The sequence below is a fragment of the Scyliorhinus torazame genome, chromosome 14 (genome assembly GCF_047496885.1).
Source record: "Scyliorhinus torazame isolate Kashiwa2021f chromosome 14, sScyTor2.1, whole genome shotgun sequence".
NCBI classification, from domain to species: Eukaryota; Metazoa; Chordata; class Chondrichthyes; order Carcharhiniformes; family Scyliorhinidae; genus Scyliorhinus; species Scyliorhinus torazame.
This window is the reverse complement of record NC_092720.1, coordinates 67,333,440-67,346,733: the sequence shown is the minus strand read 5'-3', so window position 1 is coordinate 67,346,733 and position 13,294 is coordinate 67,333,440. Positions and strand designations below refer to the sequence as shown.

General features: G+C 45.7%; 1 protein-coding gene across 2 annotated transcripts in view; it reads right to left on the bottom strand.

Moving 5' to 3' along the window:
- Positions 1-13,294, bottom strand: part of LOC140389794 (uncharacterized) — a 139,320-nt gene that overhangs the window by 28,856 nt on the left and 97,170 nt on the right. Inside the window, exons 3-4 of one of the 2 annotated variants that reach the window (XR_011934479.1) lie at positions 8,761-8,828; positions 2,936-3,520 (exon numbers count right to left, since the gene is read on the bottom strand). The gene's annotated coding sequence lies outside the window, so the exon portion shown is untranslated. Of the gene's footprint in view, positions 1-2,935; positions 3,521-8,760; positions 8,829-13,294 lie in introns of those variants that run through there. The other variant, XM_072474324.1, reaches the window with a different exon arrangement.

Here is a 13,294-nt window from a genome sequence, read left to right as displayed (position 1 = left end):
GATCGGCGGACTTTCCGCCGATAACGGAGAATTTTGCCCCTGATCTTTGTCGGCACTTGAAGGGATTCTTCCACGATGCGACTACCTCTTTCTTAGAGACACACCAAAACTGGAAATAGTGTCTGGGGGCGGGGAGGGTGGGGGGGGGTGGAGGGTGGTGGGGGGGGGGGGGGGGGTGGAGTGTGAGGCAGATTCCATTGGCTGAGTTGTGGAGAGAGGCTTGACTGCCTCAATTGATGAAGTACAAATTGAATTCAGGAAATCAAAAGCTGAAATATTATAAGAAAGACAAACTCAACTGGCATTAAAATCAAGGATATATTGTACGGAATGGATATTGACCGGCACGGCGCGATTCCCGCCCCAGCCAAATCCCCAGCGCCGGAGAATTTGGCAGCCGGCGGGGGCGGGATTCACGCCACCACCCGCCGATTCTCCAACCAGAGAATCAGAGAATCCCGCCCCAGATGTTTCGGATCAAATATGACTTTTTTTCAGTTCCGAAAAAGAGTCATATTGGACTCGAACCGTTAACGTTCGTTTCTCTCTCCACTGATGCTTCCAGACCTGTTGAGTTTTTCCAGCACTTTCTGCTTTGATTTCAGGCCTCCAACATCCGCAGTATTTTGCTTTTACTTAGTGAAGAAAAATAGGTGGTTTTAGAAGAAAGGAGCTGCATTTACAGTGCCCTCAGGTCATCCCAGTGTTCCAAAAAGATACTTGCTGGAGTGTGTTCACTATTGTAAATGCAGCAGTCAATTTAACCACAACAAGGTCCTACTAGTAGCAATCAAATAAATGAGGAAATAATCTGTTTCAGTCATATTGGATTATGGATAAATATTAGTCAGAATACTTGGATAACTCTCCATCGCTTCTTTGAATAGCGACAGAGATCTTTTGCAACCAAGGAGGCAGACAGGATCGTCCCATGCAAAGTCTCTCAAGTTCACCTTGAACTCTGGCCAACTGAATCAGAAATAAAATATTATTTTTTGTAACCCCTGGATATTGCAAAGTATTTCACAGCCAATACATGGCACAGTTGTGTGCACAAAATCAGCAACCGCATGACACAAGGCAAACTCCCACAAAGCAAATTAAATAAATGATCAGTTAATCAGATTTTATTGCCATTGAATAAGGGAGGAATGTTAGCAATGGGAACTCACTGTTCTTCTTCCATTAGTGCCATGGGATCTTGTGCATCCATATAAACAAACAGATGTTTGTTTAATATATTTGGGTAGGTTTTAACCGATTGTGTTTTGGATCGGTGGGGGCAGAGTAAGAGCTCATGAGATACATGCCAGATTTCAAATCAAGGATATTTGAACTCCCATATCTCATTAACATTTGTTTGGTCAGCTTCCCATTCGATCACACCGAGAATGGGAATGACTCCAACTGTAATGACGCAATTTCCAGTAGGTCTATGGAGACACATTTCAAGCAGAAATACAATTACTTCTGTGGGATTGCTTCAAGAAATGAAAAATTAGTTGATCACAGGCTCGACATTGCTACTATGTTATTGATACAGATGTTGTCTCAATAGTTTCAATGTTCTTTAATGCAGAATTAAGGCATCGTGGCACAGTTGTTAGCACTGCTGCCTCAAAGCACCAGGGGCACGGGTTCAATTCTGGCCGTGGGTATGTGTGGAGTTTTCACATTCTCCCTGCACCTGAGTGGGTTTCTTCAGGGTGTTCCGGTTTACTCTCACAGTCCAAAGTTGTGCAGGTTAGGTGGATTGGGCATGCTCAATTGCCCCTTAGTGTCCAAAGATGTGCAATTTAGGTGGATTGGCTACAATCAATGTGCAGAGTTAGGGGATAGGGCAGTGTGCTCTTTCAGAGGGTTGGTGCAGACTCAATCAGCTGAACGGCCTCCTTCTGCGCTATAGGGATTCCATGAATTCTATGAAGGCGATAACAAGGAATGTTAATGCAAAGGGAATATGTGCACCTTTTCACGGAAGGGAACCACAACAGGATTTGAGTACAGGAGTAAAGGTGTCCAGCTTAGATCATAGAATTTACAGTGCAGAAGGAGGCCATTCGGCCCGTCGAGTCTGCACCAGCTCTTGGAAAGAGCACCCTACCCAAGGCCAACATCCCCACCCTATCCCCATAACCCAGTAACCCCACCCAACACTAAGGGCAATTTTGGACACTAAGGGCAATTTATCATGGCCAATCCACCTAACCTGCACATCTTTGGACTGTGGAAGGAAACCGGAGCACCCCGAGGAACCCCACGCACACACGGGGAGGATGTGCAGACTCCACACAGACAGTGACCCAAGCCGGAATTGAACCTGGGACCCTGGAGCTGTGAAGCAATTGTGCTAACCACAATGCTACCATGCTGCCCGAGCTTCAATTGTATAGAAACCTGATTTGACCCTGCTTGGAGTATTGGATACAGTTTTGGTCCAGTTATCTAGAGATACTTGCCAGAAAGGGAGTGCAGCAGAGGTTCACCAGATTAATTCCTGGGATGTGGGATGGTGTTATGACGGGAGATTGCAGAGACTGGGCTTGTAATCTTTAGCATTTAGAAGAATGAGAGGTGATCCCACTGTAACTTTCAAAGTTCTTAATGGGCGAGACAGGGTAGATGCAGAAAGAATGTTTCCCCTGGCTGGGGGGCTCTAGAACCAGGGGGCACAGTTTCAGAATACTGGGAAAGCCATTTAGGACTGAGTTGAAGAGGGTTTCTTCTCTCAGAGGGTACTGAATCTTTGGAATTCCCAATCTCAGAAGAGTGTGGAAGCTCAGCCACTGAATATGTTCAAGACAGAGATTGCTAGATTTCCAGACATACATGGCATCAAGGGGTGAGCGGGGAAAATGTTGCTAGACAAATAGCTACGATCTAGTTGAATGATGAGCAGGCTCGAGTGGCTGAATGAGCTAATCCTGCTCCTTTATTCTTGTGAACAATCAAAATATCAGAGCAAGGTTTGACCAACTGATATTTCGCCTTACTTAATGTGTGATGTTAGACCTCATTTTTCTCTTTTTTTCCTTTTCTGACATTCAATTTTTCCTTATAAAATGGCGACTCTTCCTGTTTCCCTGTCTCCTTCAACAGTTATTCTTTTTGCACTATCGCGCTGTGCAATTTGGAGCACACTACAATGATGTGACAGACTTGTGATGCATATCAGAAAGAGCTCCGACACCTTTCCTGCCCATTTGTTTTAGTTGTGCATGAGTACACTCAATGAGGTTCCTGGTAGTTCAGTCGCTGTGATTGTACTTGAGCTATGATCTGAATGCCTGCAGCTGTGTGACTAAGTTATCCTTTCAAACAATTATTTATTCTGCGCCTAAAGCCAATTTCACGAGGTGTTACACAATGGTTTGGACTCTGGACCGGATGCCCTTTCCTCTCGGTAAAATAATCCTGGGGTCCGAATGATGTAATAGGACTGTGATTTGTATGGATTCATGAGGTGCCTGCTTGCTTTTGACAAGGTCCTCAGGAACCTGAAGGCAGGTTAATTGCTGTGCTGCAAATTGGAACAGAACATTGAAATAATCATTTTCTTTTCCATTTCTCCAGGCAGATTGGGTTAAAATAGATTCCATCACCTTAAAGAAGACTCAGCACTGCACTGAAATATCAACCCAGACAATCTTGGTAAATTCTGGAGTGAAGACCATCTTCAGACTTAGAGGCAAATGTGGTACCATTGAGGAAAGTTCACCTTGGGAACGGGCAGGGGCAATGTCGCAGCGAGCTGTCAATACCACAAAGAACTGTAATCTTTAGGGCTGTGCCCCTTGGAACTATGGGTAGCCCAAAGGACTGCATACCATCATGGCTCACTGTTTCATGGGAAGAGAAGAGGGCAAATAGAAAAATAAAATAGAATCCACTTGAATAAAAAGAAGTGCAAACATGAGTACAGGCTAAAGGAAGAATTGCCAGAAAAGAACTAAAATTAAATCATAGTAAATTTTCGTAGAAAATCTGGACCTATTAAATAGGGAGATTGAACGAGAGCAGAATATGTAAGTGGAAAGTACATGGAATGGAAAGAATAAGCAAAATGAAATAATGAGAAGTTGTAATGCTCAGTGAAAGCAATTCAACATTTGGAATAAATGTGTCACTAAGGAAGAGTGAAAGATAACTAATTTTCATTTGAAGCTTTGGAGCAAATACACCCCCCTTATTCTCAAGGGGGTTTAGAGAATAAGGGAATCAAGGGATAGGGATCAGGCAAGAAAGTGGCATTAAGGTAGAAGATTAGCCGTGATCTTACTGAATGATGGAGCAGGCTCGAAGAAGCAAATGGCCTACCGCTATTCCTGTTTCCTGTCTTCCTAGATCTGTATTTCTATATCAACTTAAGGATAAAAGAAGGGGAAAAAATAAAGTACTTGGACTGGCAGCAGACTCTGAGAAATTCCAGGCTCCATAAATCAGGCAGTTTTTGTGAAAGTCTTCCACTTACACATTGCCATGTTGAAACAACCACTAATATTACACTAATAAAGCTACTCAAATATCATTGACTGCTCGAGTTTGTCAATCTCCTATGCTATTATACGTAATTAGTTAAAGAAAATACTATTCTTCAGTCAAGCAGGGTTATAGGGCATGGGGAGAATTGTACAAAGGTCAAGAAAGGTTGGAGGCAGAGATATGGGAAAATAAAAGAAAGGGAAATTGGGCAGCAAAAAAGGTAAGGAAATAGAGGAGGAGGAATTAGAGGAGGAGGAGTAGAAGGGACCCTATTGACCGCCCACCGTGGCCCATGGTTTTGCAAAAGCACACCAGCCATATGGGTGCACCCACCAATCCCCCCCCATCGCAACCCCTCCCTCCACCCCATCAAATCCCCCACCCACAGTCGGAAGACACCTGCCGGCAGGCCATCATGCAGCTCACCCAAGGGCAATGCCCATGGTAACCCCCGACAAGAGGGCACGTTACCCTGATAGCACCATCCATAGGTACCCCTCCAGGCAGGGATGGGTACCGGAGCCAGAGGCCCCATGTGGTATTGGGCAACGACAGGGCTAGGGGTGCGGTTCGGAAGGCAGAGTGCCAGGAAAAATGGCCGGTGGTGGTTGTGGGAAAGGAGAGGGGAGAGGTGAGAGAGGGACATGCAGAGGCAGGGGCTGCCATATACACCATGCTCACATGTCTACCTTTCACCCTCCCCAGACAATGGATTCAGAATCCAAAAATCATGGCTGCCGCAGCCCTTGGGATTGCACTGAGGGTGTATGAGTAGGACCTGCTTAGGGAGGGACTTACAGCAGTGGAGCCTGCCCCAAAGGAACAGGACACAGCCAGTGAGGATAGCGAATCGGCCGCCCAACATACCGAGGAGGAAATGGGAAGGAGGCACTGCATTAGGCCTCTTGTGTACCGGCAACACCTGTCATTCGAGAACCTGCAAGACTGGGCATGGTGTCGAAGGCTCCGGCTGAGCAGGCGGACCGTGCAACATATCTGCTGGATCATAATGCACCTGGAATTGCGGGCGTTTGGGAGAGGACACCAGCTCCCAGTGTCCGTTAGGCTGACGGTCACCCTGACCTTTTACATGAAGAGGTCCTTCCAGGCGCCGAGTGGGGACCTGTCTGGGATCTCGCAGACCTTGCATTCACACCATAACAGAGGCCCTATATGCCCAATCGGCACAATACATCAAATTCAAAGTGGATCGAGCCCATCAGGATGCTCGGACAGCGGGGTTCGCTGCAATCGCCGGGATGCCCCAGGTCCAGGGGGTGATCACGGAATGCATGTCACCCTACGAGCACTGGCCCATGACAGGGCAGTCTTCACAAACTGAACAGGATTCCGCTCAATGAACATGCAGCTGCTGTGTGACCATAAGCTGCACATCTTGCATGTCTGTGCCCTATATCCAGGCAATGTGCACAACGCGCTCATCCTGGCACACTCGACGGTTCCTCACACCTTCGAGGCACATGTGAGTGGTTGGCTCTTGGGTGACAGGGGTTATCCGCTGCAGTCATGACTGATGACGACAACCCGAGTCTCTAACACTACATCTAGGTGGATCCCCACACATGCCAGGGGAAACCGCAACGCAGTGGGGTATCACTTAGTTGCCCAATGCCAACAAGTGCATCGATGGCTGCCTTCTCTCCGGTCCCACCCACCAGAACAGTTCCTGCTGCATTCGGCCGGGATCCATGCTGGTGGCCGGGGGGGGGGCGGGGGGGGGGGGGGGTGGGGGGGGGCTTCCGCGAGGGCTGTGGGGTCTGGTGGGGGAGGCCAAGAGGTGCCCTTTGGGATCGCATTTGGCTAGTCAGGTCCGCGCAGGGCCAGCGCCATGTTGTACGGCACGACCACTGCAGGTCGGCCATGGACCCAGCCATTCCACGGCCGTTTTCGACGCGGGAGCCGGGAGTCTAACCCACGCCACTGCTAGCCCCTCACTGGTCCCGGAATCGGTGAGGGTTTGGCTACGATTTTGGGGTCATAAAAAGCCCGAGAATTCTCCGTTTTAGCAGGCATTTAATAATAATCTTTATTTTCACTAGTAGGCTTACATTAACACTGCAACGAAGTTACTGTGAAAAGCCCCTGGTCGCCACATTCTGTCGCCTGTTCGGGTTCACAGCGGTAGAATTCAGAATGTCCAAATTACCTAATAGCACGTCTTTCAGGACTTGTGGGAGGAAACCGGAGCACCCGGTGGAAACCATGCAGACGCAGGGAGAATGTGTAGACTCCACACAGACAGTGACCCAAGCCCGGAATCGAACCTGGGACCCTGCCGCTGTAAAGTCATAGTGCTAACCACTATGCTACCATGCTGAAACGGAGAATCCAGCCCTTGTTTCTGAAATGGAGACTCCTGCCCATAATCTCCCAAACGGAGAATTACACCCAAAATTTTTATAAAACTATAGTGCATGAAGGTATGGAGAGCTGGAATTTACTCATATAATAGTCAAAAATTTGATTCAATATGTCTAAATTAAGAATTTCATGGGCTGGATTCTTCGCATTGCTGGAGGCCTGCCCCACCATTCTCCGCGCCCAACCAGCCGAAGTCCCGACGGCGTGGATCTGATGTGGCCCAGCCGGTTGGGATACTAGTGTGGCGGCTGCAGACTCAGTCCACGGCCGCCATGGGCGGGGGCAGGCCGATCGGAGGGCAGCGGGGGGTACTTATATGGCACCATGCTAATTTTGGGTGGGCGGTCTGGGTCGGGCACACGGCCGATTGGAGGCATTACTTGGAGGGTCCAGCTCCGCGGCCTGTGTTTGCCATGGAGCATGGCGTGTCCTCTGGAGGCCGCCGCCGTGCGCCTGCGTGGCCTCTGACCCGGAAGTGCGGGGGCCCGTATCTGCAGCTAAAGCTGAAAGCTTCCCGACGGTTCACTGCTAGCCCCCTGCAGGGCTATGAATATGTGGCCCTTTCATGCCAGTTTTCCTGTTGTGAAAGGCCATAGTTTTTACAGTGGCGTGGGGACATCGTCTTAAAAACGGAGAATCCAGACCCATATCTGGTAGTACAGTATTTGAATATTGGTGACAAAATAGATATATTGTCAAAGCTTTTCATCTTGCACTCATCAGTCTAGATTTGCAAGAATACCAAATGCAAAGGTAACAGCAATTTATATTGCTTGAGAAGCAAGTTATAATTAGTTATCAAGTGGACTCTGATTGGTAGAGTAGTTGCCATGCAGAATGCACGTGAGAATAGTTAACTGTGAAGCTTTTGTTTAAATTTTGGGTCTCGAGGCCTAGGTCTTTCGGTTACCATGGGTAACACACCTTCGACAGAATGACATATCGCCTCCTACCTCTTGCATATTTCAACTATTAAGGAAATAAAACCAGGTCATTTAGAAAATCAGAACACAACCGGGCAGAGTCAACATGGTTTTGTGAAAATCATGTTTGACTAATTTTAAAAAAAAATTAGAGTACCCAATTAACTTTTTCCAATGAAGGGGCAATTTGGCATGGCCAATCCACCTAGCATGCACATCTTTTGGATTGTGGGGGCGAAACCCACGCAAACACGGGGAGAATGTGCAAACTCCACACAGACAGTGACCCAGAGCCGGGATCGAACCTGGGACCTCAGCGCCGTGAGGCAACAGGGCTAATCCACTGCGCCACCGTGCTGCCTATGTTTGACTAATTTATTAGAATTCTTTGTGGAAGTAACAAGCAAATGGAAGTGTTGGTGTGGTGTGCTTGGATTTTCAAAAGGCATTCAATAGGTGTGAAATCAAAGCTTACCAAAAAAGCTCATGGTGTGGGGTAACATATTAGCATGGATGGAGGATTGGTTAACTGAGAGGATGGAGAGAGTAGGGATAAATTGTTCTTTTGGAATTGACAAGCTGTTATTATGGAGTGAAACAGGGATCAGTGCAAGGGCTCCACCAAATGTATAACGCAAAGAGATGTAGGCCAGGATTCTCCGTCCCAAATTCACCCACCACCGCTTCCAGCTGGAATGGAGAATTTGGCACTCAAGCAAAACTCCATTCACTTCAGCGGGACGGGAGAATCCCACTGGCGTGAACGGTTGGAGAATTCCAGCCACAGAGTATGTTGTCAGAGGACATAAAGGCTGAGATTCATTCGCAGCTGGGATTTTCTGGTCCCGCTGAAGTTGAATGGAGTTTTGGCTGTGATGCCAAATTTGGAGAGTCTAAAAAGGGATCTTGTTAGGAGAAGTGAGTGGGCAAAAATTTGGCAGTTGAAGTATAATGTGGGAAAATGTGAACTTACCCACTTTGGCAGGAAGACTAGAACAGCGGTATATTATTTGCATGAAGAACTCTACAGGTCTGGGTGTCCTGGTAGATGAATCACAAAATGTTAATATGCAGATGCAGCAAGTAATTGGTAAGGCAAAGTAATTGGAATGTCGTTATTTAATGTAAGGGGAATTGAATATAAATGCAGCAATACAAGCCCATAGTTAGAGTACATCTCGAGTAATTGTTTACAGTTTTGGCCTCCTTACTTAAGAAAGTATATAATTTCACTAGAAGCAATTCAGAGTAGGTTAACTTGACTGATTCCTGGTGGAATTATCTGATTGGGAAAGTTAAGCCTATTTAGAATGAGAGGTGATCGTCAAGACCCTGAGGGAACTTGAGAGGGGGATGCTGAGATGCTGTTCCCCCTTGTGGGTGGGTCTAAAACATTTTTTTATCCATTGGATGTGGGTGTCGCTGGCTGGGCCAGCATTTATTGCCTATCCCTAATTGCCCTTGAACTGAATGCCTTGCTAGGCCATTTCAGAGGGCATTTAAGAGTCAGCCACATTGCTGTGGATCTGGTGTTACATGTAGACCAGACCAGGCGGAGACAGGAGATTTCCTTTCCGATGGGACATGAGTGAATCAGATGGGTTTTTATGACAATCGACAATGGTTTCATGGTGTTTCGCCACCCTGGGCAAGTGCACGGTCAATTCCGGTCCACGTGCCCGGAGTCACAACCCAGGTGAATAAACCTATAATTCTTATAAAAATTCCCAAAATATTTGACCCTTGCTGCCCAATAATTACAGTCACCAGGTTTGTAAGTTGAAACTCAATTACTGTTTATTTATAAATGGAGTAAAGATGAAATATGCAGTAATTACAACTGGATAACAAGCAAACGAGCCTACTACCCCTTTAACTGCCCCACAATTTACCCACACACACAAAACAGGCAAACACAAAAGGGTGGAAAGTGGTAAAAATAGTAAGGATTATAGTCAACAGATACGTGTCCTTGCTTCAGATGACAAGTTATTTGCAGCAGGCTTTCCTCACACATGCAGAGTAATTCGTTCAATATGATACGTACAGGCAACAGGTCTTCTGGATAGTTACTTTCGTTCTTATCAAACTGGGCCTTCAACTCGAAGGTTCACAGTCAGGCCTATTTCTTTCCTGAGACACTACATCACATCAAACCTTGCACAGGGTTTGATTTCAAGCCTTTGCAGTCTCAAGAGAATAGCACCCAGACTTACTGGAGAGAGAATCAGCTCTCACAGTGGTCTTATGAAGAGAGTTTAGCTGGATCCTTTGGGAGAGAAATAGTTAGAATTCTCCATCCAGACTGCAGAACCAAAGATCTGAGGAATTATCTCCCCCAGAGCAGTGGATGCTGGGTAATTTAATGTATTCATCTCTGAGTTAGATAGATTTTTGATTATCATAGATTATCATAGATTATCATAGAATTTACAGTGCAGAAGGAGGCCATTCAACCCATCGAATCTGCACCGGCTCTTGGAAAGAGCACCCTACCCAAGTCCACACCTCCACCCTATCCCCATAACCCAGTAACTCCACCCAACACTAAGGGCAATTTTCGACACTAAGGGCAATTTATCATGGCCAATCCACCTAACCTGCACATCTTTGGACTGGCAGTCAAGGGTTATCGGTGGTGGAGGGGGGGGGGGGGGGGGTGGTGGTACAGGGGGTGGTGGAGGGTTGTGGGTGGCTGGTGGGGAGGGGGAGAGTGGATGGGCAAGTGAAGCGAGGCCAGGGTCAAATCAGCCATGATCCTATCGAATGGCAGAGCAGGTTCGAGGGGCTGAATGGCCTATCCCTTCCTTTAATTATTGTGCTCTTGTGTGAGCCATGTTTTGTCAAATAAAATAAACCAAAACTTTTGCTAAAAGTTTGCAGTATAATTAATATGCAACACCTGTACAACAATAGTTTATCCATTCAAAACTCCATTCATAGTTGACTCTTTCTTTCAATTCTGGCTGTGATTTTATTCCTGAAACAAATTGATGTCTTTGGAAAATTTAAAATGGATGTTTTCCTTTCTCCAACTGTTGTTTGGGAGTTCAAATAAAACTCACTCTTCCCCACTCAAAGGCTGTAGAACAGGAGATTTACATCAGACCATAATAAATGGTTTGTTACGCCTTTCCTTCAGAATTAATTTGTAAATCCAAAATCAGCACATAGATCAGGGAAGAATTGATTATCTGTGGGCAATGTTTAATATAAACCCTGGGAGGTCATGTTCAGCGTTGGGTCATCTTGACCTAAGCTGACTCTGTTCTCTGGGAAATAGAGTTTGTCTTCTGGATTCCTGAACTGATTGGTGAGTTGATTCATTGAATAAACCACTTTGTAACTAAAATGTCTGCATCTCTGATAACCTTAGAGCAGAGACGTCTTCATGTGGCTGGTGTACAAATGTCATGAATTCTTTTTGTTCAGTCAACCACAGAATTAGTCTATAATTTATTTCAAGACACCACTTACTTTAGTTAAGTTTTATGAAGGCAAGCTTTGAGCCCCTTGCCACCTTTATATACTGTGGGACTGGGAAAACATTTCACGTTGTCAGAAAATTGCTATTTTTTCCTGCAACTTGAAACTTCTACCTGGGAAACCTCATGCATGATCTATAAATAAATGAATATGGAAGATTCTTGTGGAACATTCTTCATTTTAAAAAGAATCTGAAGAAATTGGAACACGTTTTATAAAATACAAGTTGTGCTAGTGCTGACATTGATTCAGTACATTTTTAGCTAATCCTTACTCCCTCCAGAACATTTGTTTCCATTATTATAAATAAAAAATGAAAACTAATTATGCCGTGCTTCTAGGTTGATCAGTGAAACTGAAGCTAACTGAATCAGTTATTGCAGTATGGCTGGATTGCTGCCCAGGCAACATCTGCACAGTGCGATAATATTGTTGGCTATGAAGAGAACTATCTTACCTCGGTTTTAACAGAATTCCACTTCATAAAGCTATTTTGCACTTAAACGCATGGTCATGCCTAATTGCAAGAGTATCCAAGCTTTTTATTTTCTCACACAGTTTAGGTACACACTGTGAAGTCACGCAGCTATAATATTTGCCCTTATTTTAGCCATGGCCAGTTTCTAAAAAATAAATTTAGAGTACCCAATTCTTTTTTTTCTAATTAAGGGGCAATTTAGCGTGGCCAATCCACCTACCCTGCACGTCTTTGGTTTGTGGGGGTGAGACCCACACAGATACGGGGAAAATGTGTGAACTCCACACAGACAGTGACCCGGGGCCGGGATCGAACCTGGGTCCTCGGCGCGGTAAGGCAATAATGCTAACTACTGCACCACCATGCCGCTCCCAGCCGAGGCTAGTTTTGCTAAGGAAGTGTACGAGTTAGGAATTGATTGTTTTGGTCCAGAAATAAGACCAATGGCATTTTAACTCTCTAGAGTTATTTATTTACCACCAGCAAACTTTTCAAAAATTCTGACTAAGTGAGTCACTTATTAGGAAGTGAGGAAAACTAGCATGGCTTTGAGGCCATCCACTCAGTCCAAATGCGATGGACTGATCGGCTCATCCTGCAGAGGCCCTGCGATCGAGAAGGTGGGTGAGTACTTTTCAGGGAAGGTTTAAGTTTTCCTTGGGCCTACATCTCTGGCACCTGCCTCCTCCATATGTCGACAAACTTGGCGAAGAGTTGTCCAGGCTCAGTCCACCTTGGCATTCGTCAACTTCTCCTCAGCCACCTGCATAATGGAGTTGATTTCTCAGATTTTTTAAAAACAAAATGATCTTCTTGGTGCTTGCAGGGCCTACTTAGCACAGCATCCACTTCCCTGATATGCTTGGTCCAAATCCAGCTTATGGATCCAGGGTCACCACCCTCTTTCATTATGGATCCAGGTTTGCCCCTAACTCCTCCTTCTGTCTTATTTGCCATAAAAAGGATGAATGGTGGAACTAGAAAAATCATAAATAGCAGAGTCATATGCCACACCTGAGGAATTTCAGGATAATTATCATTGCACCCATTATTTAAAAATAAAACAAATATATCTAGAATGATGTCTTCTTACAGGCAAAATCCCTTCGTCTCATTTGTTTTGTTTTTCTTGACTGGCCGACGATCCATCCTCAGTGAGGCCTACATGCCTCAGCTCACCTGTGTCAACAGTGGCTTAGCCAGAAGGTTGGAGGTGTAAGTCCAAATCCAAGGACTTGAACACAAAAGGTACGGGACAGATTTACAATCAGTCACACCGTGTCCTGGCACAGAGCAGGAGGGGCCCAAAATGCAGGTTCTCTGATTGATGTCTCTTGCAACTAAACAGGTACAGACATACATTGCAAACCCACCCACAATTGTAAAATCAACCAAAGAACACAGGTGAGAGGGAAGGACTTATTTACTCCATTGCAGCTCTCGGTAATGTGAGGTTGCTGTGGAGACATTCAGCAGTTCGGAACTGATGTGATATCTGATTTGGTTTAACATTGACTGCAACTGGATGCAGTGAGACTAGAAA